The following is a 27,840-nucleotide window of genomic DNA, read 5'->3' on the forward strand; positions in this document are numbered from 1 at the left end:
GCCGATTAGATTGCACTGTGCCACATGCTCCAATCTGATGATCAAACAAGTGACTAAAAAGTGGCACGCTCATGTAGTAATTGTCCACGTACAAGTGGTACCCCTTTCCGAATAAGGGTGACACCAAGTCCCACACAATCTTGCCAGCGCTTCCTATGTAGTTAGGGCAGTTTGTCGGCTCTTTGTGACTATCTCTTCCCTCGTAAACCATAAAACTACATGTATAGCCTGTGGCCCTGTTACAGAGCTTATACATCTTGACCCCATATCTGGCACGCTTGCTGGGAAGATATTGGTTGAATGACAAGCGGCCAGAAAACTTAATCAGGGACTCAACGCAGATAACTTGATGGGGAGTAAACAAGTGTGCAAAACGTTGGTTGAAGTTGAAGTTGTTTATTAGGAGCGGAATTTTGTAGATCCGATCGTATCCAGGGTCTCCACGAGGACGACAGAGTTCATTGTTGTTGAAGTGCATGAACCGCAAGATCTGCTCACATTGTGCCCTGGTCATGGAGGCAGAGAACACGGGCATATGGTGAATTGGGTCAGTGGACCAATATGAACGCAACTCACTCTTTTTGGTTATGCCCATGAGGAGGGATAGGCCCAGAATGATCTTAAATTCGGAAACCGTAATTAGTTTCCAATCTCTGGCAAGGGAGGACTGGGGATTAGTGGCGATGTATTGACCAGCATACAAATTGCTTTGGTCCACAATAGATCTATAGAGATCTTCGATGAAAAACAGCGAATAAAAATCAAGTGATGTAAAATCAACTGTTTCCACCTGAATGCCGGGTTTGCCAGTGAATGGGGGAAGTACGGATGCTGCAGAAGTGGTGGGTTCCCAATTAGGGTTGGCAAATGCAAGCAGGAAGGACACTATGGGCTCGGCGGGCCTGTCTTTGTCTTCTTGGTGGCAGCAGGACACTACTGGTGCTTGCAACCTCGCCAGCTTGAACTGCTACCAAAAAAACTGTTGGCAATTGCAGGGATCAGGCCTGACTCTGCGAACGTTGCAGTTATGTGTTTAGTGTTTTGTAAGTGACAGTGATCGATCGATACTGCACTTGGGTGGGCTGGGCTGGGCGGAGGGGCAAAACGCAGGTGCTAGCAGGTGTCTGGGTTGATCCCGCTAACACTGCATTTTTGGGAGCCCTAAATTGCTGGGGACACTAGTATAGATCTGATCAGCTATTGATCCGTTCAGATACTATACCACTAAGGGAGGTGTATGCTGCGTGCGTGGGTGTTAGCGGTACTGGCACTAACCTGATGCTGCCTGGGGCAACGCAGACCCTATCTGACCCTAAAACCTAACTTATATCACCCACCGGGTGATCAGTGGGCTAAACCATTATTAGGTATTAAACGGCGGGTGCCCTGACACTATAAAAAACTAACCAGCATCACCCGTAACAGTTATACGGTGATCACTGGTGAAAATGTTAACTAGGGGGCAATCAGGGGGTTAAAACCTTTACTAGGTTGTATATGGGGGTACCTGACGCTTTAAAAACCTGACACTGAACCTAAATACTTACCTGGCTAACTAGCGTCACCTGTGACACTAATAGGACGATCAGAAAAAAGATCGCTTAGTGACACTGGCGACAGGGGTTAACTGGGGGGTGATCAAGGGGTTAAATCTTTGTTAGGGGGTACCCTAGACCTAAAGGGGCCTAGCACTAACTGCCCTACCACTTATAACAGTCACAAATGACACCAATGCAGTAATCGGTAAAAAAAAACTGCTATTGGTGTCACTGTGACAGGGGGTTGATCGGGGGATGATTAGGGGGTGATTAGTGTGCCTGCGTGTTCTACTGTAAGTGTAGTGTTGGTGCACTTACTTGGATGTCTTCTCTCCTCGGAAGCCGGAACGAAAAGGCTTCATGAGGAGCGATGACATCACTAGCTCCGCTTCTGTTTACATTACAGATGACATCACTAGCTCCGCTTCTGTTTACATTACAGAAGCAGAGGAAGCATTCTATTCGCCAGGAGCGATCGCGAGGGGGTGGCCATGAATCGGTGGCCTCCCCCTCAGCACGGATCGCTTCTGAAGCTATTCTGACCGGCAGGGACGTACAGGTAAGCCCTTATTCCTGCACTTGACATTCTGCCGACGTACATCAGCGTGCGGCAGTCGGCAACTGGTTAACCATATGCTACCCAGGCCAATTCTGACACTTCGCTCCTACATGTAAAAATCATAATTTTTTTGCTAGAAAATTACTCAGAACCTCCAAATGTTATATATGTTTTTTTTTTTTTTTTTTTTTTTTTTTTAGCAGAGACCCTAGGAAATAAAATGGTGGCCGTTACAACTTTTTATCTTGCACAGTATTTGAGCAGTCATTTTTCAAACGTGTTAGTTTCTCCCCCCCACCAAAAAAAGTTTCATGCATTAAAAAAAAACAAGACAGTAAAGTTGGCCCTATTTTTTTGCACAATGTGAAAGATGATGTTATGCTGAGTAAATGGATACCGAACATGTCACGCTTTGAAATTGCTCACACTCGTGGAACGGTGCCAAACTTCAGTAAATCCCCATAGGCAGCGCTAGCGCTAGAATTATTGCTCTCGCTCTAATGTTCGCAGCAATACCTCACATGTGTGATTTGAGCGTCGTTTACATATGTGGGCATGACCTATGTATGCGTTCGCTTCTGCGCACGGGGACGGGGGCACTTTTTAAATGTGTTTTATTTTTTTTTTATTTTTCTATTTTGACAGTTTCTTTTTTTTTTTTTTTTTTTTTTTTTTTTTGATCACTTTTAGATATATATACTTTATTGTCATTGTATACATACAACAAAATTTTTCCGGGTACTCTTTACAGCAGCAATAAAACACTTCTCAACAAAACCACACATAAATACTCCTAGCACATGCCCACATATCTATTTAAATATATCAAAATATAAAATGTTATTTAAAAATGATAAAAGAATATTAGAATTCCACATAAAATTTCTAAAACACTGTACCTGATGGGATTATGGATAATACGGCCCTAGGGAAAAAAACTATCCTTTAAGCGATTAGTGTGCGTTTTATGTGTTCTATATCTTCCCTGATGGCAATGGGTCAAACGCACTGTAACCTGGGTGGGTTGGATCAATACTTATGGTTTTTTCACGCTTTTTTAATCAGCTGGTATATGCTGTGTCCAAATTCGGTAGCTCTGTTCCTATGATACGCTCTGCTGTTTTCACCACACGAAACAGGCACTTCTTATCCTCCGCCCTGCAGCTGGAATACCAGACTACAGCGCAGTGGAGAAGAATACTCTCAATGGTACAATGATAGAAATTGACCAGAAGCCTTAAGGGCAATCCAGCCTGCTTCAGTCTCCGAAGGAAAAACAGTCTCTGCTGCGCTTTTTTTTCCAGTAAAAAAAAAAGTATTTTGAGACCATGACAACTCCCTTGTAATATGCACTCCCAAAAATGTAATAGTGTCCACCTCCTCACCACCTGTATAAACTGGGCAATGATTGATCTTTCTTGATCTCCTATAATCCACTATTATTTCTTTAGTTTTTTCCGTATTAAATATTAAATCATTTTCTCTACACCACTCAACCAAATGTTGAATTTCCGGCCTTTAAGCTCTCTCATCATTATCTTGTATGAGTCCCACTAAAGTGATGTCATCAGCAAACTTCACTATAGTATTAGATGCATGTATGGGAGTACAGTTGTGCGTGAACAATGTAAACAGGGCCTGTTTGTTAGAAAATCCATAATCCATGAGCGCAGCAATGGACATAGGCCCAAAGCTTTTTAACCACTTCCCTACCCAGCCATAGTAATATGACGTCCACAGATGGGATCTCCCATCCTGGGTGGACGTCATATGACGGCCTCGGGTTCCCGGCCGCCTAGGGGGCGCGCGCCGCATTGCTCGGGACCCGGTGCGTGTGCCCGGCGGCAGCGATGTCCGCCTGGCACCCGCGATTGCCCATTAACCGGGCCGGACCGTGGATCTCTGTGTGTTAACACAGAGATCCACGTCCTGTCAGCTCAGAAGAGAGGGATCTGTGTTCCCAGAACGGAGGAACACAGATCGGTCTCCTCCCCTTGTGCGTCCCCTCCCCCTACAGTTAGAAGCATTCCCTAGGAAACACATTTAACCCCTCTTTGCCCCCTAGTGGTTAACCCCTTCACTGCCTGTCACATTTACACAGTAATCAATGCAATTTTATAGCATTGATCGCTGTATAAATGTGAATGGTCCCAAAAATGTGTCAAAAGTGTCCGATGTGTCCGCCATAATGTCGCAATCACGAAAAAAATTGCGATCGCCGCTATTACTAGTTAAAAAAAAAAAAATATTTTTTTTTTTAAAAAAATGCCATAAATCTATCCCGTATTTTATAGACGCTATAACTTTTGCGCAAACCAATCAATATACGCTTATTGCGATTTTTTTTTTTTTTTTACCAAAAATATGTAGAAGAATACGTATCGGCCGAAACTGAGGAAAAAATTAGTTTTTTTTTTTTTTAAAATTGGGCTATTTATTATAGCAAAAAGTAAAAAATATTGTGTTTTTTTTCAAAATTGTCGCTCTTATTTTGTTTATAGCGCAAAAAATAAAAACCGCAGAGGTGATCAAATACCACCAAAAGAAAGCTCTATTTGTGGGGGAAAAAAGGACCTCAATTTTGTTTGGGTACAACGTCGCACGACCGCGCAATTGTCGTTTAACCACTTCCAGCCCACGGATGTTATATGACGTCCTGGGCTTTGGGCGGGTATATCTGAATGATGCCTGTAGTTACAGACATCATTCAGATATTGCCGGTTTCAGCCGGCGAATCTCTACACCATAGGAATGATCATAGCGGCCGTTCCGCCGCTTGATTGTTCCTATGGGAGGCGAGAGGGGACGTCCCCCCCCCTCCCGCCGCCCTCCGGTGCTTGCTCCGACTCACCGTTACGATCGGTGAGGCGGAGAGTGGACCCGCCGGCGCCGGATGTAGATCATAGAGATTTCTGGCGGACCAGATGGTCCCCGGAGTCTCTATGATCGTCGGAGGCCGGGCGCGATGTTATGACGTCACGCCCGGCCTCTCCATTCAAAAAAACGGCGCCGCTTCGGCTGGGAAGCGGCGATCGTTTTATTTATTTTTTTGTATTTCAGGCTTCCCAGCCTAGTGGTGAGATATGGGGTCTTATTGACCCCATATCTCACTATTAAGAGCACCTGACATGTCATATTGCTATTACAAGGGATGTTTACATTCCTTGTAATAGGAATAAAAGTGATCAATTTTTTTTTTTTTTTTCCAAAAAAGTGTCAAAATAAAAAAAAATAAAATATAATTAACAATAAAAAAAAAAACATTTTTTTTAAAGCGCCGCTGTCCCCGTGTGCTCGCACGCAGAAGCGAACGCATGCGTAAGTCCCGCCCACATATGAAAACGGTGTTCAAACCATACATGTGAGGTATCGCCGCGAACGTTGGAGCGAGAGCAATAATTTTGGCCCTAGGCCTCCTCTGTAACTCAAAACATGTAACCAGTAAAAAAATTTCAAGCGTCGCCTATGGGGATTTTTAAGTACCGAACATTGGCGCCATTCTACGAGCGTGTGCAATTTTGAAGCGTGACATGTTAGGTATCTATTTACTCGGCGTAACTTCATCTTTCACAAAATGCAAAAACATTGGGCTAACTTTACTGTTTTGTTTTTTTTTTTTAAACACAAAACAGTTTTTTTCCCCCAAAAAAACGCGTTCGAAAAATTCCTGCGCAAATACTGTGTGAGATAAAAAGTTGCAACAACCGCCATTGTATTCTCTAGGGTCTTTGCTAAAAAAACATATATAATGTTTGGGGGTTCTATGTAATTTTCTAGCAAAAAAATGATGATTTTTACATGTAGGAGCAAAGTGTCAGAATTGGCCCGGTATTGAAGTGCTAAAATGCGACAGCACGGGGGGCGTGGCCAAGATGGCGCTGTGAGCGGCGGCTTTCCCTGAGAGCTCCGCTCATCCAAGCACAAAATCCAGCTCCATCGCCCTTTCTCATCCACTAAGTACACCCCAGCTGATCGGGGGAGACCTAGGCACCCCCTGCCAGGTGAGGAGCGAGGAGGATTTCTGCTCCTGGTCCGCGATCGGCGCCGCTGCACACTTCCGCTCCACTAGGCCGGAGCCGCGGTCTTTCCTGGCGGGCCGCGCGGCGGGCCGGGAGTCCCCTGGCGCGGTCGCCACCGTTCAGACACAAACCGGCTGCTGTGGACTGTTGAAGGGGGTGAGTGGACGGACCCTGGGCTGCAAATAGACGCCGCTGCACACTCCCGCCCCACTAGGCCGGAGCCGCGGACTTTCCTGGCGGGCCGCGCGGCGGGGGGGTCCCCTAGCGCGGTCGCCCCTGTCTCAACACAAGCCGGCTGCTGTGGACTGCTGAGGGGGGTGAGTGGATCGACCCTGGACTGACAATAGGCCGTGCTCTGGGCCTGGTCTCTGCCCCCCCCCCCCCCCACGTATGACTAGGCCGCAACCGCAGCCTCTCCATTAGATCTGGATTCTGCTGGCCTGTAGGAAGAGGCCCTGAGACGGTGGGGGACATCTACCTGGGCAGAGGCACCATCTCTGGAGCACCTATACCCCTGGCCCGCCTGATAGAGGAAGGAGCTGGCTGGGCTGCACACTCTGACAAGCCTGTGGAGCCCTGAGGTGGACAGCATCTACACCCTATACCTGCAGGTGAGAGGAAAGACTGTTAAAGGGCCACACACTGCTCCTTACCTACTGCCTGACTACCCCAGACTCTGCAGACAGGCTCCATCACCCGCTTACATACTACTGCCTGGCCTAGGCTCCCCAACACCTGAATAAGACGCAGGAACTTTAACGCCAAATATATCAAAGGGGGGTGACGTGACCCTGCTATGGAAACGTAAAGACGCGGCACTGGGAGCTCTGCACTGAAACGGGCCATGAATCATCCGCAGCACTGACTAACTAAACCATCCATTCATGCCAGGAAGCCGCAGCCACCCACCAGTCACTGAGACAAGGAAGGGACCTGAAATTTCACACTACTTTCTGCGGCAACAGCAGGCCTCCTCACCGGCGGGAAGGAGCAAGATGGCGCCGCCTCGAGTCAGCTCAGTGGGCGCTACATCCTCAAGTAAGAAGAGCGCTCCTGCAACTACCTCCGCAGCGGAGGAGGACTTTCCCCCCTTACCACACAGAGTGCCCTCTCCTATAGTCTCCCCGGCTTCCATAACTGCTGACACCCCTTTGCCTCCAGACTACGCTGGTGACCTAAGCGGCCTAGTAGAAGGCTCTCTGAGAGACATAGTCTCAGGCCTCCCCACCAAGCAAGACTTAAATGCCATGGCCACCTCTATTGTAAACGCACTAACCAGAGAACTGCACGACCTAAAGCAGCAAGTGGATGTAGTCGAAGAGAGAGTCACCGCGATCGAAACCTCCCAAACCAATACAGAAACGCGCCTCTCTACACTGGAGTCGGAGTACGGGGCATTCCGCCGCCACCTTGTCGATGTCCAGCTGCGCCTGGACGACGGCGAGAATAGGAGCAGGCGCAACAACTTGCGCCTAAGGGGGATCCCAGAAGCCACCATGGGCCCAGACCTCCGATCTACAGTGACTGCCATCCTAAACCAGGTCCTGGGCAAACCACCGACAGCTGACCTGGAACTGGACAGGGTACATCGTATCCCAGGCCCCAGACCCCCGCCCTCTGCACAGAGATCATCACCCGAACTGGACTTTCCCCGTGATGTACTATGTAGGGTGCACTTCTTCTCAATTAAAGAGGACATTCTTCGCCTTGCCTGGGAAAAGGGCCCAATAGACTTCGACGGGGCTCCCATCAGGATTTTCCCTGACATTTCCAGACAAACACGCACCATGCGAGGGCTCATGCGACCCCTACTGGAAGTTATCCGTGAGGCTGATGCCACCTACCGATGGGGTCACCCTTTCCATCTTATTGTCAGGAGGCAGGGGGCGGAATTCTATCTCCGCACGCCAGACCAACTACCTGCCCTTTTTCAGTTCATCTCCAGGCCAGCGATTGAGGTGCCCAACTGGTTTGAATATCTGCTCTCTCAGGATCCACAAGGTTCAGCGCCACCTAGACAGCAAAGATTTCGACGCCCAAGATCCCGCCCGCCAAACCGAGAAGTCCGAAGAGCCCATCCTACATCATCTGAGGACTAAACGCATGCCACCTTTTGGCTGTTGGTGAGACTTCCAGTACCTCATATGGGTTGGTGCCCCCCTCCTTCCCCCCCTTAAGGCGATCCTCCCCCTTTTTATTTTTTGCCCTCCTGAAGATGCCTTCCCTTTTTTCTTCTCTCTTTTGTGGGCTAATTTTTGAATTCCAGACGGAGGCGGGGGGAGGGGGGACACATTGTTATAATTGTTATGACTGTTATAAATTCTGTATTTTTACGGTAGGCTAGATTCCATGCACTACATCCGAGTTTGTCTGAAGTGAACGTTGACACTGAAAAGGAGGTGCATGCATGTTTTCCATGATTCCATCCAGCCATGCTGCCTTGGCACACTGACAGTTAGACAGTGGGGGCTCCCTCCTGGTCCTATACAGGGGAAGGGCGAATGGGCCAGTGAGCCCTCAGTCCTCGGCCGTCACTGCGATGCGTCAACGCCAGCAGGTTATGGATGTTAGAGGCCTACTTAGTTATACTTACTAGCCTGAAACACAGTTGAGTTCATGGATGTTATGCCCAGATATGTGGTAAATCACACTTTATTTACGATGGTTAATGTATTGTTTTTCTCAATGTTTCTGATTCCTTAGGCCCCCCACTCAGTGCATCTCCCTACCACCCCCAAAAAGTACCTTATTTTATAGGTTTTTTGGTTTGCCTACATAGGCGATAGCAATAACTATTTGATTACGCGCTTCGCCACATTGGCCACCCCCCTTTAGGGCGACCTCCCGGCTGCTGCACAGTCTCCTCTGTGTCTCGGCCGGGAGCTCATAGAGTAGCTACTTGACTAATTTAGATTACTCCCACCCTCCTTCCCCCCCTCTCTCCTTCATCTACCCCCCCATCTCTCTCTCTGATACTGTCTCTCTTCCTCTGTCCCCCTCTCTTCCCCGGTGCTGTTACTCTCTAGCTGGGTGGGGACGTGAACTTGAACTAAGAGCGATCATCCTCCCCATCCTATTAATGATCATCAGTGCCCCGGCTGCCACAATGACTCTCCTAAAGGTGACCTCCCTTAATGTACGGGGTCTCAATATCCCAGAGAAGCGTTCCCAGCTCCTGGCTGACCTTCGCAGATCTAAAACCCAGATTGCCTTTCTACAGGAAACCCACTTTCATGGTGAGCATATTCCCAAACTGACTAACAATCGATTCCAGACGGCATACCACAGTATCTCACCTATCTCCAAATCTAAGGGGGTTAGCATCCTAGTGGCAAAATCTGTACCTTGGGAGTTTGGGGCGCAGCAGACGGACCCCCAGGGCCGCTTTCTCCTGATTAAGGGAAAGGTATTTGACGTTCAGGTCACTCTTGCCAATATCTATTTCCCCAACGTCGACCACGCACAGTTCCTGCGTGGGCTGATACCCAAATTGCTTGAGTTTACGGAGGGGATGCTCATCTTTGGGGGTGATATGAACTTTGCGATGGACCCCCTGTTGGATACCTCACGGGGTGCTTCCCATCTCTCATACGCCCGCCTTAAACGAATCAAATCTGATCTTCACTCTCTGCGTTTGATAGACCCCTGGCGCCTTTCACACCCCAGGGACAGGGATTATTCGTTCTTTTCACAAGTACATCACTCGTACTCAAGACTAGATTACCTTCTCCTTTCCCACAAGGACCTGCCGAGGGTAGTGGACGCATCCATTGATGTCATCTCCTTTTCTGACCATGCCCCAATACACCTGACGCTCCAAATGGGACCAATGTCTAAATCCCCACCCTCATGGAGGCTGAACGAATCTCTGCTTCAATCTGCGGAGATCCGCGCTGAGATTCAAGCCAAATTACAGGAATACTTTGCACTCAATGAAGCCTCGGTCCCCAACCCCTTGATGATATGGGAGGCTCACAAGCCAGTTATCAGGGGCATTTTAATAGGCATTGGGGCACGTCTCAAGAGGGAAAGAACCCGTAGAACTGAAGAACTTCTTCTTCAGATCAAGACCCTTGAATGTACACACAAGGCCAGCCTAGCTCGCTCCGTATACCAGGAGCTACTTAAAGCACGTGAGGAGCTTCGCTCGCTTCTGTTACATAAAGCTAAAGAGAGGTTAGCATGGTCACGCCGCACAATGTACGAATTCTCTAACAAACCTGGCTCCCTCCTAGCCAGAGCTCTTCGCGGACCCCGCACCAAAACTTTCATCCCCCACATTCTGACCCCTTCGGGTCAGAGGGTCTCTACCTCAACAGAAATGGCGGAAGAATTCCGCTCATTCTACAGCGGCCTCTATAATCTAGATAGACCCTCTCCTGATGCCCTTGGCCCCTCTGGGGGACCCACCCCACACGAATATCTAGCCTCCTCTGGCATGCCATCTCTATCGGCCGACATAGCGGAAGAACTGGAAGACCCCATTACGGTGGAGGAACTAGGGGTAGCACTAGCGAGTTCCAAGCCCAAGAAAGCCCCAGGCCCCGATGGCCTTACTCCAATTTATTTCAAAACCTTTTTTGAGACGCTCTCTAAACCGCTAGTGGATGCACTTAACTCAATTACGCAAGGTAATTCCTTCCCCATAGATTCCCTTAGGGCCTACATTTCTCTCATCCCTAAAGAGGGAAAGGACCTACTCCGGTGTGGAAACTACCGACCGATAGCTTTGCTAAACACCGACTTGAAACTGTTTGCCAAGATCCTGGCGAACAGATTGCTCCCACACATACCAAACCTAATTCACAAAGACCAAGCGGGTTTTGTCCCCCAACGGGAACCACGTGACAACACCATTAGGGTGCTGAACCTCATACATGCCGCCAGGACCACGCGACGACCCCTTCTCCTGCTGTCAACTGACGCGGAGAAGGCTTTCGACCGTGTAGACTGGACATTTGTCAGAGCTACTCTCGAACACATTGGCCTCCGGTCGTCGATGCTCAGCTGGATCTTATCTCTCTACTCCAGCCCCACAGCGGCGGTTAGGGTTAACGAAACCAGGTCGGGTTATTTCCACATCCGAAATGGTACCAGACAGGGTTGTCCCCTGTCTCCTCTAATCTTTATTCTTTCTTTGGAACCTCTGCTCTGTAAGATACGGGCCAACCCCCAAATAGAGGGCTTTCGTAAAACATCTGGAGCCCACAAGGTCGCCGCTTTCGCGGATGACCTTATCTTCTTCTTGGCTGACCCCACTGCCTCACTCCCCGCCTTGCTTTATTCCCTGAGGGAGTACGGAGCCCTGTCCCTATTTAAAATAAACATGTCTAAATCCTCCATGCTTAATATCACACTGAGCTCTCAAAGTATCCGACAATTACGCCTGAACTACAAGTTCCACTGGGCAACCGATACCATTCCGTACCTAGGAGTGGCCATTACCGCGGACCCCGCCCACCTTTACCAAGCAAACTTTGCCACTCTTCTACACAGGCTTAAAACAGACCTACAACATTGGCACTCCCTCACTCTAACGTGGTTTGGACGCTGTAATGCCATCAAGATGACAGCCCTCCCGAGGATACTCTATCTCCTGCAGGCCCTCCCCATACATCTCCCGCCCTCCTTCTTCAAGCGACTTGACGCACTTTTCCGAGATTTTGTCTGGTCACGCGGGCAACCTCGCATCAAATTACAACTACTCTATATGACAAAACGTAGGGGTGGAGTGGGACTACCAGACGTAAAAGCCTACTACAGGGCAACACATCTTACCAGACTGATAGACTGGTACTGCCACTCAGAAGCCAAACAATGGGTCCATATGGAGATGGAGGACTCCGATGGAACGGCTAGGAGTTGGCCGTGGCTTTCCACTCCGATCCCGAAGATCATCGCCGAACACCCGACTCTGGGAAACACATTAAGAGTGGCCAGAGAAACCTTTCGTAAAACCCTGATATCACCTATTCCTTCCCCTATGGTGCCGATACTGGGCAACCCTGATTTCTTGCCGGGCTGCCAGGGCCCGATCTATAGAGCCCTATCGGAGGGAGATAGATGGCCACACCTCCACGATTTCCTAGATGCCGGTGGCCGGCTCCGGTCGGCCGCGGGAATTGAGGACCTGGACACGCCATTGGATTTCCTGAGTGGTCTCCAACTGCGTAATTTTTTACGCCGAAGTGCTCAGACTTTAGGTCCCCCACGCCCACTCACGGAGTTGGAACGTGTCTGCCACCGCAGAGAGCCCGTACGCCACTCCCTGTCCTCGATTTACCTCTCCCTGATTGCCCCGCCTGAAAGCTTTGTGCCCCCCTTCCTCACTAAATGGGAAACAGAATTAGGAGTGCATTTTAATGAAGCACAAAGGGAAAAGATCTTACATTTTGCCCAAAAATCTTCTCTAGCCACAAGGGTCCAAGAGACATGTTACAAGATTGTGACCAGATGGTACAAGGTACCATCCACTCTCCACAGGTTCCTCCCGCAGGTACCAAGTATATGTTGGCGCTGTGGAACAGGAGAAGGAACGATGTTGCACATTTTCTGGGACTGCCCCAAGATTAAACCTTATTGGAAAGAGGTGACAGACACGATCGAACGTTTAACGGGCGTCGCACTGGGGGGAGATCCCGGGGCCTGTTTGCTGCACCTATCTAGCAGAACAATTAAGAAATATAAAGCCTCACTCACTATACAACTACTTAATGCGGCCAAGGCCTGCATCCCTCTATTTTGGAGATCGGAAACCCCACCAACTAAGATCCAGTGGTATGCCAGGGTTAATGAACTGCGTGACATGGAAGATCTCACGGCCACGCTGCATGACAGGGAGGAAGCCTTCCGGGAGACCTGGCGCCCTTGGCAACACTTCACTTACTCCGAGGCCTACCTCCGGGAGATGTCTTAACGTGGACACCCCCCGTTATGGGGGCCCCGCCTGGCTGGAGGGTGGCACCACCACCCTCCCCTCTTTACCTCTCTTTACCCCCCTTCCTTACCTTCTTCACCTCCCTCTCCATCTCTCCTCTCTAATATCCTTACCCCTCCCCCTTATTGTCTCCCGCTTTTTCCTCCCCCCTCCCCCCCCCCACCCTCCCCAGTCCTCACACAATCCCCTATACTCTACCGGCTTAGGGAAGATCTGATCAGATATAATGAATATCATGGTCTACATTACTTTATGTTAGTTGCCCTTTGCCGGACTTCACTGGTCGACCAGGAATATCCCCACCCCCGATCAGTGGAGAGTTTCTCTTTTTGTTATTTTACTTCACCCCTTTACCTACCGATATAGGATAATTACACGAGTTACATGTTTACACAAGGCATGTCTCAGGGAAATGCGTGCAAATGGACACTAAGATAGTCATTACATTAGACCCTCCCATGCACACAGGCTCCGCTTTCACCATACAGACTGTGTAAACGAGAGGATTGTTTATGTGTTACATCTCTAGACGACGACAGTTCCTGTTAAAATCTTCTCCCTACCACTGTTTTATGTTATCCATTAAATGTTATAGAACTTGATAATATGTACCTCAAACTGTAACACGTTCCCTTGAAAATAAAATAAAACAAAGGAATTTAAAAAAAAAAAAAAAAAAAAAAAAAAAAAAAATGCGACAGCACTGAAAACTAAAACTTCGTCTGGGAAGGAAGGGGGTGAAAATGCCCTGTATTGAACCGGTTAATTTTTCACTAATTTGTCAGGGACTACCTTAAATGCAGAGCTAAAATCAATGAATAACATCCTAACATGTGTTTGAGTGCTCAAAATGTGTCAAGGCAGCATGCAATGCAATAGCAATTGCATCATCTGTGCATCTATTTGCACGATAGGCAACCTGATACTTATCCAGATCAACAGGAATGCTTGCTTTAAGATGTGATAATACGAGCCTCTCAAAACCTTTCATGATGATAGGAGTAAGAGCAACTGGGCGATAATCATTTAAGCATGATACCGCTGATTTTTTAGGTATTGGGACAATAGTAGTAGATTTAAAACAAGATGGTACTGCACCCTGCTTCAATGACAAATTAAAAATATCAGTAAAAACACCTGCTAACTAGTCTGCACATCCCCTCAGTATACGGCCTGACACCGTGTCTGGTCCTGCTGCCTTTCTGATGTCAATCTTCCTCAAATTTGACCTGACCTCATGTATTTTTAATACCAATAAATGGTCGCCCTCCACTAGTTCTTTACTATGGATTTCACATCTCATATTTTGACCCTCAAAGTGAGCAAAAAATTGGTTTAAGGTGTCAGGGAGCACTTTACAAACCTTTGTATTCCTAGATTTAAAATCTACCATTGTTTTACTCCCCTTCCACATGCTACATGAATTTTGATTTTGAAAATCGGATTCAATGCGCTGTTTATATCTACGCTTAGCCTCCTTAATGCCTTTCTTTAATTCATTCCGAGCTTTCCTATAGACCATAGGGTCGCCCAATCTAAAGGCCAGATCCCTTGCTCTAAGTTGAGCCCTTACTTTACCATTCAACCAAGGCTTTTGGTTTGGGAATACCTTAATAGTTTTTGTAACTAGGAACATCTCCTCCACACAAAAGCGAATATAAGCTATAACAGGTGAAGCATATTCCTCTGAGAGCCCATTCACACAGGGACGACTTGTCAGGCGACCTAGTCGCCTGACAAGTCGCCTCCCGTTCTGTGCTATGGAACCGTTCTAAGGGGAGCGACACAAGTCGCTCCAACTTAGAAAAAGGTTCCTGTACGACTTCGGGGGCGACTTGGGGCGACTTGCATAGACTTCTATACAGAAGTCGTTTTGCAAGTCGCCGGGCAGTCGTTTGCAGGTCGCCTCGCTGAGGCGACCTGCAAGTCGTGTTGCCCCTGTGTGAATGGGGTCTTAGTCTGCATCCTGTGCAAATACATTCCAATCAGTTGATTCAAAGCACACTTGCAGGAGTGAATTTGACTCCTCGCTCCAAACCTGTATAGTTTTAATATCTGGTTTTGTTCTGCAAACGAGGCTTATAACATGGGATCATCATTAAAGAGGTATGATCTGACAGACCAAGATGTGGCAACAAAGTAGCTTTATATGCACTGGAAACATTTGTATATACCTGATCTAAAATATTCTCCCTTTTTGAAAAATGCACATTCTTATAAAATTTAGGAAGAACCGTTTTCTAGCTCCACATTCCTATTACTGTATAAGGAATGTAAACCATCCCTTGTGATAGGAATAGTGCATGACAGTTTTACAGCGAGATCTGGGGTTAATAAGTCCTCACATCTCACCTCTAGGCTGGGAAGCCTGAAAAAAAAAAAAGTGATCCTGGTTTCCCGGCCGAGGCTGCAGAGGCCGGGCGTGACATCATAACATCGTGCCTGGCCTCCGAAAGATCATAGAGATGTCTGGAGGCCATCTGGCCCGCCAGATTTTCTATAGTAAACTTCTGGCATGGACCGATTACTTCTTCCTCTCGCCGATCGTACGGGCGAGCCGGGAGAAATACCGGAGGGCGATCAGATTCGCTACAGAAGTGATTGATCTACAGGTCCAGGCCAATGATTTCTGGCCTGGACCTGCTGGTTCTGGCGGATGAAAATCCTCCTCTGCCTGTGTAATGTAAACACAGGCAGAGGAAGTGATGTCATATCCTCGCGTGGAGCCCTTTTCGGTTCCAGCGCACGAGAAGAAGACATCCATAGTGAGTACACCAATCACTACACTGACACCAGGACACGTAGGCACACTTTTAACACCCTGATCGCCCCCCCTCTCTCACTCCCTGCCACGGTGTCACCAAGTGCAGTTTTCGGATTTTTCACCGATCACTGTACTGGTGTTACTTGTGATCCCAGTATACCCTTTCTCTCCCTGTCACTGTGTCACTAGTATAGTGTACAGATCTCTTTTCTGATCACTGTCACTTGTGACACTAAACAGCATTGGGGCAGTTAGCGGTAGTCCCAGATAGGTTTAGGGTACCCACCATATTGTCCCTAATAAAGGTTTAACGCCTTGATCACCCCCAGTTAATCCTTTCACTCCCTGTCACTGTGGCATTAGTATAGTGTACAGATCTTTTTTCTGATCACTGTACTAGTGTCACGGGTTAGCTAGTGTCATTTAGGCCTCTTTCACACGAGGGATCCGTATGTCCGTTTTTCATCCTTCCGTTTTTGGACATACATGTATCCCTATGGAGCGTCGGATGTCAGCGGTGACATCCGACCCGCTCCGATCCGAAAAGTGTAACAGAGGAAAACCCTACTTTTCCATCCGTTATCGGATCGGGTGACGACGGACACTACGGTCCGTCATCATCCGATCCCCCATAGGGGAGAGCGGCGCTCTGACAGGTCCGTAGCTGCACAGTGTGCAGCGATGGACCTGTCAGCTTTCTGCTCTCTGCTCAGCGGAGCAATCCCCGCTGAGCAAGCGGGTGTTCACGGGGCGGATCATCACTGATCCGCCCCGTGTGAAAGAGCCCTTAGATGTCAGCTTCAGTTAGCTTCAATCCCAAACAGTGTCAGATTTTAACCCTTTGATTGCTAGTAGCACTAACACACATGCACACACCATACACCTCCCTTACTAGAATAGTGTTTGAACAGATCAATAGCTTTGAGCTGATCAGATCTATACTAGCGTCCCCAATAGTATAGTGTTCCCAAAAAGCGGCATTAGCAGGATCAGCCCCGACACCTGCCAGCACCTGCGTTTAGCCCCACCACCCAGCCCATCCAAGTGCAGGATCAGTAGCTCACTGTCCCTTCCAAAACACAGCACACAAAACTGCAGCGTTAGCAGAGTCACGCCTGATCCCTGCTAACAGTTAATTTTTTCGTAGCGATTCAAGAAGTCGCTAACAACCAAGTGCTCTTTTACCTGTGAGTCGCACTAGCTGTAACTATAAATTTAGTGGCCAAAATGTTTAAACAGAGGTACACTAGTGAAGAGGCCTACACGATGCTGAGCATGATAGATGAGAGCGAAGGGGAAGCCTCCCTGTCAGATTCAGGCTCAGTCTTCGAACCTGAGAGCAGTGGCGCCCTGACAGATAGCTCTGACGACAGAGTAGTGGTCCCTGCTAAGGTCAGGCGTACCCGACCCCGTTCTTCTGTTGCTGAGGTGCAACAACTGCATGGTTCTCCTATGCAGCAGAGAACCAGTACTAGTGCCGCTCAACCTTCTGGTGAACTGGCAAGCACCAGTGGCCTAGTACATCTTGGTCGTAGACAAACCAGCACTGCAGTATCACTTGGTGACGTGGCGAGTCCCATAATTGCAGTTCAAGCTGGTGCGGTGGCTAGCATAAGTAGTGTCCCCCAGCCACCAAGAATTCAAAGACAGGCCCATAGAACCCATAGTGCCCTTTCTTATGTGTTTGCAAATCCTGATTGGCAGCCCACCACTTCTGCAGCGCCCGTACTTCCCCCATTCACTGGCCAACCCAGAATACAGGTGGAAACAGCGGATTTTACTTCCCTTGACTCTTACGAGCTGTTTTTTCATGGAAGATCTGTATTGTATTGTGGACCAAAGCAATTTATACACTGGTAAATTTATTGCCGCAAATCCAAATTTCACCCTTGCCAGAGAATTTGTCTGGAAACCTATAATAGAAAAAGTTCCCTTTCTGGGCTTATCCCTCCTCATGGGCATTACTAAAAAGAGTGAGTTGCGGTCCTATTGGTCCACTGATTCAATTCACCATATGCCCCTGTTCTCTGCTTCCATGACCAGGACTAGATACGAGCTAATCTTGCGGTTTATGCACTTCAATAACAATGAACTCTGTCGTCCTCGGGGTGATCCTCAATATGATTGGCTCTACAAAATTCGGCCCATAGTAAACCACTTCAACCAAAAATTTGCAGCCTTGTATACGCCCCAACAAGTTGTCTGCGTTGATGAGTCCCTGATTAGGTTTTCTGACCGCCTTGCTTTCAGTTTCTCCCCAGCAAGTGTGCCAGATATGGGGTCAAGGTGTATAAGCTCTGTGACAGGACCACATGCTATGCATGTAGTTTCCTGATTTATGAGGGAAAAGGGAGCAGCGGTAAGATTGTTTGGGACTTGGTGTCACCCTTATTCGGAAAGGGGTACCACTTGTACGTGGACAATTTTTACATAAGCGTGCCACTTTTTAGTCACCTTTTTCATTTTGGAATTGGCGCATATGGCATCGTGCAATCTAATCCTTGGGGCTTCCCCCAATGGCTTGTAGATTCCCGATTTAGATGGGGAGAGAGCCTGCTTGAAGTGTAATAAATTGCTTGCAGTGAAGTGGAGGGACATACGGAATGTTTTCGTTCTGTCCTCCATTCATGCAGATACGACTACCCAAATTACAAATGTGACTGGTGTTGATAAGTCCCTCTGTCCACGAATACAGCCTTAACATGGGAGGGGTTGACTTCAACAACCAGATGATGGCGCCATACTTACCGTAATTGCCCGTAAGGTCAGACACTGGTACAAAAAAGTGTCTGTATACTTATTCCAATTGGCTCTTCTGAACGCTTATGTGCTATACAAAGCGTCAGGAAGAACTAGATCCTTCCTAAAATTCCAGGAAGAGATCATCACAACCCTTCTGTTTCCAGACGGTGCTGTGGCCCAGCTTCCCAATCCAAATGCAGTGAGAGGCATTTTCCGGATGTCCTTCGTGGTACCTCTACCCAAAGAACACCCCAAAGAAGATGATGTGTCTGTAGAAAACGCAGATATAGGTGTGACACCTGTATTTATTGTCCCCCGTCCTGACCAACATGGTCTCTGCATCGGTGACTGTTTCCATCGCTACCACACACTAGTTGAGTATTCGAATAGGGTACAGCACAGCACAGTCCTAGGACAAAGTTTCACATAGGGTCTTGAAAGATGTTAGATGGCCATCGCATTTTGAGAGACCCTAAGCTGGAACGTTTATAGTTGTATAAGCGTTAAAAAAAAAAACATAAAAAGAAAAAAATATTTGTTGTTTTGTTCTGCACTGTTTTACTGTATTTTATGCTTAACTGTAATGTTTTTTATTGTGTTTGCTTTGCAGGTATTGCATTCTACTGTTAAACTGTACTGTTACTGTGTTTTATTGTTAAAGTGATTGTAAAGGTAAAAAAAAAAAAAACAACAAGCATATCATACCTTCACTGTGCAGCTCGTTTTGCACAGAGTGGCCCTGAACCTGCTCTTCTGGGGTCCCCCGGCGGCTCTCGTGGCTCCTCCTCCCCACATCTGATAACCCCCTCAGAGAAGCGCTTCCCCGAGCGGGTTACCTTGCAGGCGCGCTCCTGAGTCCAGCATTCGGCATCCGTAGAGGCCAAATACAGGACTCGGCCCCACCCCCGGTGCTTGCGTTATGGGATTTGATTGACAGCAGCAGGAGCCAATGTCTGCGCTGCTATCAATCTATCCAATCAAGAGCCAAGAACCCTGGGCAGAGAGACAGCTTGTCCCCATGGGTCAAGTTCGAGGGTTCAGGTATTTTTCACCTTAATGCATAGGATGCATTAAGGTGAAAAAACACAGGTTTACAACCCCTTTAACCATTATTTGCTTTGCAGGTACACCATTCAGTTGCAGCACGGGTTTATTTATTTTGACAGCAACAGGGTTTGCTCTCACGATACATAAATCCGTGACTCCATCGATATAGGAGGTGAGTTCACCACCACAGTTAAGAGCATATATGCCGAAGCATGGGGCAGGGGTGGACATTAGGGGCGGATTGCCCCTATGGTTCGGCATATATTTTTATTTACTTTTCTTGGCAGAGATTTCTTCATCCACATCGATCAATGTGAATGGAGGAATCTGTTAGGTTCTCTTTTTTCATTTAACCCACAGGCTGCATGAAAAAAAAAAGAACATTACAATATATGCCCAACAAGGACCAGCGCCTGGTATGTTACTGGACTTTGAGTGGTTATACCAGAATGATGCCTGCAGGTTTAGGTATCATCTTAGTATCGCTTAGTACCGTCTTCCATGGTTTTCTCTGGCTTTGCTGTCCCATCGGGGAACGCAGAATGCACCCGGTGGTTCCGCCAGCTGACCATAGAGCTCATCGGAGACTAGAACTGCTCCAATCATCCCTATGGCCTAAGAAATCAGAAGCTATGAGCATTTCATGACTTCGGTTTCGCCGGATATAAACAGCGCCATTGGGAAAGCATCTTATCACACCGATCTTGGTGTGGTCCGATGCCTTAAGGGCAGAGGAGAGATTTAGGGTCTAATAGACCCCAAATTTTTCAAAAAAAGAGTACCTGTTACTACATATTGCTACCATAGGGGATATTTATATTCCCTGTGAGAACAAAAAAATGATTTAAAAAAAGAAAATAAAAATTAAAGGAACAGTGTAAAAATAAAATTGAAAAACAAGATAAACAATTAAAAAAAAAAAAAATTACTCCTTTGTTGCAGCGTGAACCAAGCACATAGAAGAAAATTGTTTTCTATGTGCCCTTACAGTGACAGTCACTGCAGCTAGTGTGAACGAACCTTAATTGGAAAACTACTGTATGCACCAAACAGTAGATTTAAAGGTTTAAAACCTCTGCTATAATGCACCAATTGCTTCCATCAACACATAGATAGATGTCATTAACAATGCATAAGAGTTCAAATGATGGAAGTTTCTAAGGATCAATTACAGCACTGCCACTATTTAATCACAGTAAATATTGGATTCTAAAGCTTGGTCAGCATGCTGTTACTATGGCATACAGCATCTGATTTGCCCAGTTAAAGCGGTTGTATACTCCGCTTGGACATTTTTACCTGCAGGTAAGCCTATAATAAGGCTTACTTTAGGTAAAATGAATATCTCCTAAACCTACACGGTTTAGGAGATATTCACCTTGCATGCAGCCACTGACGTCAGCCGCACATACGCAGTGAAGGTCCAGCGTACCGTACCGGACCTTGCTGGAATGGAACGTCCTCACAGCGCCAGCCACTCACAGCGCCGGAGCCAGCGACCCCGGAAGAAACAGCGAGACAACATGTCAGCCCTTTCAGCGCCGACTGGGTCGGGCTGAGGGAGCTTTGTTCTAAGGTAAGTATTTCATAATGTGCTAGTATGCGATGCATACTAGCACATTATGCCATTGTCTTGCAGGTTGTTGTTTTTTCTACAGTGGTTTACTACTGCTTTAAGTGAAGGGTGGTTAAATGGGGAGAAAGTTTACCTTCATGATACTCGTATGGCCTGTTTGATATTTTGAGTATGAGCAGACATAGAAGGGAGGGGGGATGCTGGAATTATTGTTATTATATTTTATAATTATATATTTTTATTTTATTTATTTAAGTAAGACAGATCTGTCAGTATTTTAAAACCTAGGGGGATTTTAGTGTGGTTTTGTGCACTTTCAACTAAGTCTTTATAAAAATTTAGAGAGACCCTCTACTGCAACTAGTCGCTTAAACTGATTGTGGACCACGTCCCTGCTACATAGAGTCAAAACATGAATTCCTCAGATTGGGACTTTAAAACAGGCCACAGACAGTTTGATGGTTAAAAAAAAAAAAAAAAAAAAAAAAATCTGTGTAGAGGTGTACCACTAAGTTATATAATAACTTCCATTCCACATTACACGGACCCCTGGCTGATGTCATTCACCTTTTTCTGTTGCTTGTGCGCTGCTCTGACAGACATTGCTTTCTTTTCATTTTTGAGTTATGTTCTTCTGTTCTGCTTTATGGGTGGAGCATCAACATTTGGGATATAAGCTACACATCTGGAACCCGTAAGCCCTCTGTCCCTGAAGATCTGCATTTTCTTTTCGAAACGCGTTGGGCGTTCTGTCTGATAAAGCTCTGGGCTTTTCCTTGCAGCTGGTTTCCATTTCTGCTCCCAATATTTGTGTTTGTTGCGTATATCCCCATGTTCATGTTGCTATATATTATCAATGTGTAATAATACATTTTGAATATTTTTTTTACCATCAAACTGTCTGTGGCCCGGTTTAAAGTCCCAATCTGAGGAGTTCATGTTTTAACTCTTTATGAAAGTGTTTTTTTTTTTAATTTGCTTCAATAAAATCCTGGTCTAATCTGTCTACTTCAAGCTGAACTAAACCCCCTTGCTGTGGTTGCTGCCATCTTGAATTCTTTTTGGATTTGCAGTTGTCATAGCTAATACAGCACTATGTAGCCAGCCATTTGATTGTTTGAAAGATCAGTTGAAAGCTGACATGAGCACACTGGCAACTATGACAGCTATCACCAGAGGCATGTTAGCATACACTGGGCAAAATGTAAATCAATGTAACTCTTTCACTGCCAGGTCCGTACGCCTTGCGGACCTACTGAGGTGCCTACAGGTCTACAGGTGGCCAAGTCCGTACGCCGCACAGGCCTACATTCCTGCTCTGTTATAAGCTCATGGTCACTTCACTGACCATAAACATTTTAATCAGAAATGTTTAGAAGACTGCTGAAAAAAACAATAACTCTGATTAGCGGCTAATAAGCCGCTGATCAGAGTTATTCAGCTAAAATGACGTCACCCTCTGCCCCCCCCCCTCCTGCACTACATAAAATGCATGCTCTGTCCCCTGCCCACTACACCTGGCATCCCCATTTTTTACATTTTCTTTTTTCTAAATGATGTCGTGTCCCGTCCCGTCCCGTCCCCCCCCCGGCACATCCTTCAGTGAGTGCCCACCCCCCCCTCGCTCACTGATCCCCGGCGGCCCCTCCATGCAACCATGCAACTCTGCATGCTGACAATCTCGGCGGGTGCAGCCTGGGAGATCGGCGAGTGCAGTGCTCGGATGGAGAGAGCATATGTTTACCAGCCCCCTTTCCTAGCTGAACATAGTGAGTGTCCGGTACTGATCGCTCATATGTTCCGCTGTCACTGTGTGCATAGTAAACAGTGTTTTACTATGCCACCGCTTATGAATGAATAGTTACATAGTCAGGTTGAAAAAAGACACAAGTCCATAAAGTTCAACCAAAAAAAAAATACAATCCCGTATATACAAACCTACAGCCACTGTTAATCCAGAGAAAGGCAAAAAACCCCAGCAAAGCATGCTCCAATTTGCTACAGCAGGGGAAAAAATTCCTTCCTGATCCCCGGAGAGGCAATCGGATTTTCCCTGGATCAACTTTATCAGTAAGATTTATATCTTACTACCCAGTTATATTGTGTACATAGTAATAGCATTTCAGCTGAGCCTGCAGAGAAAGAGACTGAACTCTTCATAGCAAGGCCCCTCACACCTCCATGGGACAGAATCCACTTGGTCAGCGGGGGGGGGTCGGTCTGCTAATCCCCTGCGGATGACAGGTCCGTCTCCGCTCCGCAGAGAGCCCCTAAAGCCCAAGGCTACCCTCCAGAGGCTACTGACAGGCGATGAGGGAGCGATGCAATTGCTCCTTACCACCTGTTTTAATCCAATTTTTGCCAACAAATGCGCTGCATCTGCATGCCATCCGCCTCCCTAACCGTAAGTCTCAACAAAGCCTAAGGCCTTGTTCACGCAGGGCAAAACCACTACAGGGCCGTGTTTAGCTGCAGAGGGATGCACAGGTATTCCATGCATCCCCGTGCAGGCAGTCCCATTGATGTCAATTGGGACACAGCAGCTGCATGGGAATGCACAGGTGTTCCGTGTATTCCTGTGCTGGCAGTCACATTCATGTCAGTTGGGATGCAGCAGCTGCCAGGACACAGCCACTGCTCCCAACTTGACATCCATGTGGGTGCATGTCCCTGAACTCGCCCTGTCTGCGTTTTGGGTAGGGGATTAGAGTGATCAAGACAGATTCAAATAGTAGGCACCATCGTCCCTTGTAGTAAACAGAGAAGAAAGACCATATTGGGGATTATGGGACTTTAAGGGTGCTTATTGCTACAAATGGATATACCACAATAAATTTAGTAAAATATATTTTTATTTAAAAAAAAGAATACCTTAAAAAGGTCACTTCCTTCATACAATATTCCATGCAATCGTTCTACACGTTTCGCCTTGCGGCTTCTTCAGGAAATGTGTGGACTTTATTTCTAATAAATACATTCAGAGATAAATCAACAAAAGAATACATATGAGAGACAGAAAAAAAAAAAAAAAAACATTTGTGCATACAATATAATACATACATGAGTTCCCCCGTGTAGATAGCAGGAGTTTCCCAACCGAAGGTTCTAGCCTCAATGTTTTGAGAACTCAGAGCCAGATTTATGGTAGAAAAATGAGGTCAGAGCGCATTTCAGGACAGAGGAGGTCCCACCGACCAAAAACTTCCCCACTTAGCCGAGTCACCCACAGAGAGAGGTATAAGTCAGTGACTTGTATGTGATTTAAAAAAAAAAACGTTTCCTGTGGATCAATCAAAGTGTTAGTATGACATGTCAGTCTCGGTGCAAGTCTCTCTATACTTGGTTAGAATATTGGATCCTTCAACAGGAAAAAAAGGGGTATATGCTTACATATGAAACTCCTTTTAAATGGATGACTGTGAGCCTATAGTTTACTGCTGACAGTGGAGATTACCTGGGCTATATAGGGCCAAGATCAGGTCTCTAAAAGTGAGATAACATTAGGGCATAAGCAAAGCAATATAGTTGTATTAAGATCCCCTATGTATTAATTTAGTACATGTAAAAGACCTTGCCTTCATATGCTATTTAATCCGTGGGTACAGAGACTCCAAAGGAGGAGAACGAGGCATAAGAATGACCATAAATGAAGACCGTAAATCTGCAGGTAAGAATAAAGAGCCAATAGGGGAACAAAGCCATAAGTATACCACACCATTTTTATTTAAATGATGCACTTTTTGGTCGGCAGGACCTCCTGTGTTCTGAAATTCGCTCTGACCTAATTTTTCTACCATAAATCTGGCTCTGACTTCTCAAAACATTGAGGCTAGAAACTTTGGTTGGGAAACTCCTGCTATCTACACTGATGCACTCATGTATGTATTATTATAATACATGCATAAATATGTTTTTTGATGTAACTTTTTTTCTTTTGTCTCATATGTACCTTTTCTTTTGTTGATTTTATCTCTGTATTTGTTTATTAGAAATAAAGTCCACGCATTTCCCGAAGAAGCCACAAGGCGAAACATGTAGAACGATTGCGTAGAAAATTGTATGAAGAAGTGACCTTTTTAATGTTCTTTTTTTGTAATAAAAATATCTTTGTTATCATACATCACGGGACACCGAGCCATAGTAAATACTATGTGGGTTATAGGCCACCTTCAAGTGATGGACACTGGCACACCTGAAGACAGGAAGTTTACTCCCAATATAACCCCTCCCACTACTGGGAGTACCTCGATTTTTTAGCCAGTGTCTAAAGTGTTGGTCGCGAGTAAAGATGTGCTGTGCTGAGCTCCGCTGGAGCAATCCTTGCTGGGGCCAGCTATGCAGCCGGATCCATTCAAAGTGTCTTTTTAGGCCGAATCGAATGGTACCCGGACCTTGTGTGGGAAGAAACAAGGTTTTGCCTGTAACGCTTCTCTTTTTAAGAGAGCTGGACCTTGGGATCCAGAGCTTTGGTTTTTTCAGCCATAAAGTTTTTTCTGGCGGGGTGTTTTACGGGTCCAGGAGTGTGGGTTCCCCGAGGGTCCCCGTTTCCTGAAGGTTTTGTAACGGAGCCCACCGTGAGAAGTGAAGATTGGTTCTGTTGGTTTTTACCACAGAAAACCCTGCAGCGGGAAAGGTAAGTGGAGGTTTCTAAGGATTTTTTTTTTATTTTCTTATGAAATGTCTTTAAAAAAGTAAATGCTGTCATGCCTAAGAGTCACCACTCGGGGCTCGTACCTTGTCATGCTTTCCTCAAACATCACGCTTGTCACAGAAGTAGCAGGCTTCCCTCGTGCGAGCAGCTCAGACTTCCGGTAAGATTGGGGGGGGGGGATTTTCTTCCACGAAACACCCCCCACCAGGACAAAGCTCTCCCCCTCTTCCTGCAAGGGGGAAGCCAAAAACGATCGCGGATGCCGCTCTGTTTTTTTCACTGCCCCTGTACGGTGGCTTGTTACAGGTCTCCTCACCCACACACACGCTGATCCCATCTTGAAAAGAAAGGGGGGGCGCGATGTGATGGAAGGGGTAGGGCTTAGCACGGCGTTGGCGTCCTCAAACATCCAGCGCGGGAGTATGTTTAAAAGCTCCATTTTTGCTGGCTGCAGGGACAGACACAATAGCAAAAAAGGGGCATATAAGAGGTTGGTGACACAGGCATTCCCTGACACATTTACTAAAAGCGTCAGGCTGAGCCTTAATAGTAGTGGCTGGACTATTGCTCAAGCAGTGGATGCTATTTCTTCTCATAGTACCTTTGCTTTTGTGCATCGGGCTAAGGTCAGAAGGGGGGGTTAAAACACCCCCAAAAAAGGGCTAAAAGGGTCTCCCTCAAGCTCTGGAAAGCCTACTCATCTCTACAATGGCATCCTCCCCTGAGAGGGGGTGGCTGGTCATAGTGAGCATCGGGACCATGAAATGTTTGCAACTGTTTTCAACACTGCAGTCCCTGTTTGTTACTAAAAAGGTCTTTTTTCCTCAGCCATGATAGGATTGGGAAAAAAAAAAAAGTTAGTGGCTTTAATTCCACCCCAGTGTGGGACAAAATGCGACAGGTTCTCTTCCATTACCAAGGACCCTCAAACTGAGGAACTAGGGACAGGAGAAGATGAATTCCCTCAGGGGACCATGGTGAGGCTGATGACTCCTCTTCTGAGGTTTCAAATGCGGGGGGAGGGGGGGGGGATCAGCTTTCTGTAATCTGTAAGATTGATGGTACAATTTCTTGCTGAATGGTCCGCTCCACATTTAGTACCCTTAACTGAGTGTTTGGGTTTGCTAAAGCCTCCTCAAGCTGTGCATGCCTTTCCTGTCCATTCATTGCTGGAAAGGCTATTTCGTATCTGAGTGGATCACCCAGATAAGCATTTTTTTCCCTCCTAAAAAGTTTTTTCACACTTTATCGTATGGAGGAGAAAATTCACTTAAAGGGGGGTATACCAGCAGTTAACGCTGCTATATCCTCTGTGAATAAGAGTTTGACTTGTCCGGCAGACAATGCTCAAATGCTTAGGGATCCCATAAAAAGTTGGAATTCCTATTAAATAAAAAAAAATAAATTTCTCTGGCAGATTGATTGTCTCAGCCTGCACTGACAGTAATTGGTTAATCATTTAGAGACCAGTTTAAACAGGTGTTCAAGGTTATCCTGTTCAGCAAGCCCAGGATCTGGCAAGCTACTAGCAGCTTTATGTTTGCAATAGTTGCTATGAGAGATTCTATCCTTCAGGCCTTGCGCCCTTCGTTAAGCTCAATGCAAGAAGCTCCTGGCTAGTCTTCCTTTTTGCGGTGAAACGACTGTTTGGGGATGTTTTGTTAATACATCCAAAGAAATTCGAGTGGAAAGTACCCCTTTGCCATTTAAGCAAAGGAGTAAATGTATTTTCATTTTAACAAGCTCCTTCTCCTGTGCCAGGGGCATCAGCCTCCAGGTAGTCACGACGGCCTCCGCCATCATGTTCAAAAGATAATCCTCAGGGTTAACCTCGGGGACAAAAGAGGTCTTGGGGGAGGAAACCTACAAAATACTAAAGCCTCCTTTATGAGGAGGCGCCCCCACTCGCTCAAATAGGGGGAATACATCTGCAGTTCTCAAGGATCTGGCAGGAAGAGTGTCGAGACAGATGGGGGACTTCCTCAATTTCTCCAGGGTACAAACTGG

At 46.6% G+C, this 27,840-nt stretch overlaps 1 protein-coding gene across 1 annotated transcript in view; it reads left to right on the top strand.

Annotated features, from left to right (window-relative positions):
* The window catches only part of UBE2B (ubiquitin conjugating enzyme E2 B), a 177,161-nt gene that overhangs the window by 115,433 nt on the left and 33,888 nt on the right, over positions 1 to 27,840 (top strand). The window lies entirely within an intron of this gene.

This window comes from Aquarana catesbeiana, linkage group LG03 (genome assembly GCF_042186555.1).
Source record: "Aquarana catesbeiana isolate 2022-GZ linkage group LG03, ASM4218655v1, whole genome shotgun sequence".
NCBI lineage: Eukaryota > Metazoa > Chordata > Amphibia > Anura > Ranidae > Aquarana > Aquarana catesbeiana.